Raw genomic sequence first — 6,845 nt, 5'->3', positions numbered from 1 at the left:
TATGGGTCAGAGGCATAAAATTATTCGTAATATAAATTTCAGCTACATATTAGGTTAGGTTTTAAGAGATGATCACATGGAAAATCCAAGGCAAGCAATGTTGCTTAAATTGGTTAAGGTGGGTTAGACAATCAGGCTGAGTACAAATGGAAGGCTTATTTCTCAAGCTGTATCATTAACAAAGAGTATGAGGTCCAGCATAGTTCTTTTATTTTAAATAGAAGATATATGTTGCAACGGTGGAGTCAGATATTAAGGTTAGTAAGGTTCACACTGTTCAAAATAAATATTTTATTTTGGTTTGATTTTATGTGACCAGAGACTTGGGAAGTAAAGGATTGAGATGATACAAATTTGACATTTGATATACTGAGGATAAGTCAATAACCTAAGTAGGGTCATCCTTATATCCTTACCTGGTTATTAAACTTGGAAAATGCCCATGGTGCAAGTTTCCTGTTGGAGTAGAATTAGTGTAGAAGAAAGATCTTGGCTGGCTTTGTGGTCAGTAATATTTCTACATGTAAGCTAGTGACCACCTAGTGTCCCTTGCTTCATCAGAAGTCTCCTTAGGACATGTTTCACCTCTGCATTCTTCCAGGTGTAGATTAAAGAATTTAACATTGGTTCAATAACAGTAAAGGACACAGCCATTATCTTGTCTACTGGATAAATGACCACAGATCCGACATAAAAAAAAACAAACAAACAAACAAAAAAAAAACAGAGAACAAAGAATAACACAACACTGTGAAGTGGGAAGTAAATGTGGAGAGAGCTTTGAGCCTTCCTTCAGATCTACATGACTTAGGGAGCAGGGGATGATAATATAGGAAGTAGTTAGAATATGGAAAATGGCCATACACATCGCTCTACTGTTGAGAATGACTAAGAGACAAAGAATATAGGTGTCCATGCATGCCAGTTTCAACAGTGGAAATAAATCACAAATAAAATGATCTATGATATTGGGGGCACAGAAAGGGATTTGAAACATGAAGAGAAACTGAATAGTTGAATGTACCAATCCACTTACCCAACTCTATCCCACCATCAGGTAGCACACTCAAGGACTCATGATGGTCATATAATATAGAGGTTTACAGATAGCCATGTAGTGGTCATAGGCCATCACAATGAAAAGACTTATCACAACACCACCAAAGAGGAGATATTCTCAGAGAAAAAGTCTACAATCAACTGGGGTGTAGTGACAGAAGAGTAACTTATCTCCATGAGTGACAGTGACTTCAGGAAGAAATACATAGGTGATCTCAGACCAGGGCTTCTAGTTATTGTTACCACAATCAGTATGTTTCCTGACATTGTAGCCACATACATGATTAAGAAAAAAGCTGAGAATATTTTCCTTATCTCTATACTCTTTGTAACTCCCAAGAGAATGAATTCAGTGACAATGTTTGGCTTCTCTATTTGGTGTGAATGGAGGAATACATGGAACTGTGCACTGGAGATGCTGCAAAATAAATTTAATCCAAAACCTTGAAAAACCATAAACATTTCCATTTGTTCATTATCTGTTTTTATTTTGATCTTTGTATTTCCTAGTTGAATAACTATAGACAAAAATTCTTGACTTATCAAAAATTATATTCTTCAGATTATTTGCCTTCTAAATGTAATACTTATTATTACCAATATATATTGTTGATATACCTATAATTACTACAATGGTTTATGAACAGGAATGCCCTATATAGTCTTTTTTTTTCAGTTTTGATTTTAGAATATAAATTTAAAATCAAATAGGACCTAAATTTTATATAACCAGTAAAACAGTGAAGCCGTTCTCAAATCCAGGTCTTAGTACTTCAAAAATCAATACTAATCAATAGCTATGTGTTACAATTATAGTAATATCAAATAGCCAATAATAATGAGATATTGTGCTTCTTAACATACTTTTACTTTCATCACTATCAAGCATTATATATTCAAGTTACAGCTAATAACCATATAGGCAAATTCAATAACAACTCTGTAGGAATGTCTAAAATATAAAGCTGTAATATAACTATTAACTGTTATTATGCAATATGGTCATATTCTGGATATTTTATTAAGAAAATACACCCATAACTCACTACAATTTTTAAAACATTATTCTACAATGAGCCTGTGTCAGCTGGATCATATAAACCCTCTGTCATCAAAGACACTGCAACTCCATTAATACTCCTCCATCATAAATTGGTTCTTTGCCACCTTGTGATACGATATTCCCAGATAAAATCAAGAATAAAGTAATAATAATAATAAGTATAAAAGCAAGATTATTCTACATAATACTTAAAGTGTCAACTATACATTCCTTTACTTTGTACATAATTATATATTAGATATGTAAAGTCAACCTTCTCAATCTACATAATGCTCCTTGTATATATGATGATTTCAATGCTGATCATTTGGTATTGGTTATTATATTAGTATTCTGAATGAATGGAGGGAACACATTGTTATAAATCAGGACTGAATTTTATTTTTAACTTTTTGACTCCTAGGGCATGTTGCTACCTTACATTCTGTCTCAGTTGTAATATGCTTGTCATAAAATGGCAAAAAACTAGGAGTTCAAAGGAATGATTTTAGCTTTAATTTTTTACAGGTTTCCATTTAATGGTTCCAAGCAAAATTTCCTGTATTCCATTATATCATCCAACATATTTTTAAACTCAATGCATTAGGTAAAAATCATAAAAGAGAAAAACAATTAATGGATTTTCCAGAATTCTCAATTATTACATCTCTTCCTTAGCTCAACATAATTAATTCTCTTCTGTTGATATTGTTTTCATTATGTTTTGATCTCCCTCCCATTAACATTTAGTATATCTCTTGTCCTAGAAACAAACAGCTCAGCCTTTTTTGTACCTTTGTTAGAGTAAGCAATTATAGTTTTCTATTGCAGGGAGACCAATTATTGACAACTAGACTTCCATCACTCGTTTGCTTGCTACCCTTTTTATTACTGTCATCCATGGCACTTTTTACTTAAACTTGCAGAGGTGGCATGTACCTTATACAACAATAATATTATTTTGCCTTCCTTCCCCCAATATCATGGTGGGTTTATCATGTAATGAAGTTTCTAAGGATGGCTAATTTACTATATTTCCATTTTCAATTCTGTAACATAATTAAACCAATCACTTAACTAAATTCAATTTATTCTTTAAAATTGATATTATTCAAGGAAAACTAAAATGGGTCATAGATGGTAAAATTAAATGGTAATTTAATGGATGGTAAAATGGGACATAGATGGTAAATTCTTTCTCAGACCGGAAAAATAAATGTTCTACAGTGTCTTCAATTAGAAAAATTTGGAGAACCTTCCAGATACAAAACTCAGGCACATATGAAGTCAGACACTGTGATTACATGCACAAGAATTACATAGGTTTAAATAAGTCAAAATTCCAAAAGGAGAACTGAAGACAACATTCCATTCCTAACCAAAAAGTTATTTGCAATTGATACCTATTGGCAAAGGAAATATCAGTTTCTCCAATGGAACGTCACAGGTTATATCGACCATACTCCAGGGGACGGTTAAATGATTGGGAGTAGTTTTCCTACATAAAACACACTCTGCTTCCTTCATACATGTGATTTTGGTTTTGTTTTGGTAATATATGTCTTACTGGTTTTCACATTTTTTTAGTTTATTTTTTATTTTCATTTCTGCTTCATTTGTTTATCTTGATATTTGTGTGTGTGTGTGGGTGGGTGTGTGTGCATGCGCGTGTGTCTCTCTCTGTCTCTATCTCTGTCTCTTGTCTCTCTGTATGTGTGTGTACATGTATGTGTATGTATGTGTGTGTATCCCATTGAAGATGATAATATTCATAATACATATTACTGATATTTGACCAAACACTGTTGTAACTCATACAGTGGAGTATCATCATTAACTATATTCTTCATTTAGAGATGAAAAAGTGAGGCTTGTTAGTTAAAGAAAAAAATTATACAAAGATAAGTTTAAATGTCTAGGAGCTCACCAACTATAGCTTGGTTGACATGAGTCTTATACATAAATGTGCATCACACACATGACATAGAACCAAAAGCAAAGGATATAATAAGACCATAATAAAGCATACTTACCATAGGTTTATGTGTCTTTCTTTTACATGTTAATCATATTCCCACATGAGAGAAATGAATCCCCAAAACGATAACTATATCCTCTACAAAATTTCCTGTTTAACATTTAAACATTACATGAAGATACAAGATCCATTAAGTGCATTATCAGTTATACATTATATATCAGATGAGTATTATTTCATGTTACATAATGTGGATGAGAAAACTGGGGTTGAGGAACATCTCCTCTAAGATTAATATGGATTATGAATTTTCAGTCCTTTTAAAATAAAAATCCTTCACTATTGCACCAAACCTCTGGAAAGGTAAATATTAGCTGAGAATTGGAGGAAGGAATTAGAGATTAAATATTGTCATATATTATTACATATATAGATGAAACTTTCACCAATGCACTGTCCATACATGAGCTCACAAGGATGATGCCAATAGACTTGCCAAAGTAGATTAGAAAGCCCAAGATGCTCCAACTCTACACAAAGAACTACAGGCAACTAAAGAATACTGAGAGCCAGAGAAGTAAAACTCCCCAGGGAAGACCATTTCAATTAGCTACTGAGTACCAAATGGTAAGTTGAAACATACACACAAGTAACATTGTACAGACTGAGAGTGTTATACATAGGAATACATACATTTACAACATGCATACAATTAGAATGAGAAAGGCAGCTCTGCGTTTGAAAGAAAGGAAGGAGTTATATGTGGGAGGGCTTAAAGGGAGCGAAGAGAAGGGAAAATGTAATTATAGTACAATCTCAAAAATAATAAAAGAAAATGAGCCCTTGAAAATAAAAATATAATGGAGAAATATTATCATAGCCGAATTTTAGGATAAAATAATATTTTATTTAGTAGTAAGATTCTTTTGGTTAGAGACAAGAGTGTACATCCTATTTGCCTCAAATATATTATAGACCTTTGGTTTAATAGTCTGTACTTTACTAATCTATATAATCCAATTACAAACCTACCTGTTTCCAAGACCAAACTTCAGGTATTACTGAATAGCCCTCATGAAGTAGAGAAAACGTGAAAGCAAAATGATTCTTTTTCTTATTTAACTGCCTAGCTCTCTGTGCTATGATCTCACATTATTCATTCTCTGGGTCTAAAGATGATTGCAATCAACTTGAGAATTTTTGAGCTCAAAGGATCCTTCTCCAGGATTCTTGGCTTATAGCACATGTCTCTACACTGGTCTTCCTTTGCTCTTACTGTTACAGGTAAAAATCCCTGTAAACAATCACAGATCTAGAATAATTTAAAACATGAGTCTTACACACAAACTGCTAAGAAAGTTGTCTTCTTTCTTAAACTTGGGGAACAGAGCACAATTCCTTTTCTCTCTGTTATTAATACATATCTCATTCAACTTGGCCTGGCATTCAGATCATCTCTGTGGCAATGTATCTCCAAGCTCTTCTTTCCCTGTGGCTCCCTCCCACTGCAGTATATTCATTATAGGAATATCCATCACAAAATGCTTTCTGCAGTTAAAAATTCTTGGTTAGAGTGAGCCAACTTAGTTCTTAGTCCCAGGCCAGTTCCTAACTACAGAATATTCAGTAATGCAAGAAAAGGAAAAAAGAAAAGAGGAAAGAAAAAGAAAAGAGCTCTCATAAGTAATCAAAATTAGTGTGTGTTCGCAACAAAAATGTAATCTGATAACTGGTAATGCTAGTATTATGCCTATAATCCAAACTTTGGAAAGTCTGGGATAGGAGAATTACAAGCTTGAGGCCAGGACACATTAGTCCATGTCTAAACAATGGTAATACTTGACCAAACAAAACAAAAAACTAGAAAAAAAAAAAACAAGTAAGCTACTTCATGATATAACAACTATTATTTTCTATGTATTAAATAAAGATTGGAGAGCCAAGGAAAGTTGATCAAATTCTTTAGGTACTTAAGTCATGTGAGAAGTCCACAGCATAAGCCATGGACTATAGTTTTCAACTCTTAACATTATCCATCCTATCTTATAGCACATATGTGATTATAAAACCAATAATAAGCAAGAAACAGTTTGGAAAGTAATGATCATTTATCCGTTATGATTAATTTCATTATTATAAACTTCTCATCTTTAAACATAGTTTTATAATCACTAATAACTTTCATTCAACAGAATAGGAACCTGTATATTTTAAAGTGAAATTATCAAATATGTTCCAAAAATTCTTATAAGTATCTTTTTTTTCTTTTAAATTGCATTCTAAACTGTCTTAGATACCAACGAGTTGGTCAGATACCAACTGCTTATTCATTCATAGGAATCATATTATTCTGAAATAAGAAAATAAGACCTTTCTAAAAGCTACAAATGATATGTTTTAACCCAAAGCTCAGATATTTACAGTTCTTGAAATGTTTGAAAGGCCATTACATTTAAATATAGAAGTATAAATTGTGGTCACCAATTCCTTTTAATTTTAGCTACATAATTTGCTTTTCTAAACTCATTTTCACTCATTGATGAAAATGCAATAGTCATATTGGTTTCTTCCCCTTAGGTGAGATTCAAAAGTCAGCTAAGTGGTCTAAGGAAGAACTTTATATACAGTAATTTGCATTTGTCCTTGGTTCCAAGGTGAAATATGATGTAAAAAGAAATATAAAATTACAAAAATAAAAAATTCATTAATTTTAAATGGCATGCCATTCTTTTGTATTGTAAAATAAACTATAGGGAGGATTTAGGT

General features: G+C 32.4%; 1 pseudogene; it reads right to left on the bottom strand.

Annotated features, from left to right (window-relative positions):
- Positions 1–528: 528 nt before the first annotated feature.
- LOC110317952 lies at positions 529–1,527 on the bottom strand (annotated as a pseudogene).
- Between the last annotated feature and the right edge of the window lie 5,318 nt (positions 1,528–6,845).

This window comes from Mus pahari, chromosome 3, assembly GCF_900095145.1.
Source record: "Mus pahari chromosome 3, PAHARI_EIJ_v1.1, whole genome shotgun sequence".
NCBI lineage: Eukaryota > Metazoa > Chordata > Mammalia > Rodentia > Muridae > Mus > Mus pahari.
Note: the sequence above shows the minus strand (reverse complement) of the source record. Positions and strands in the feature narration are given on the sequence as shown.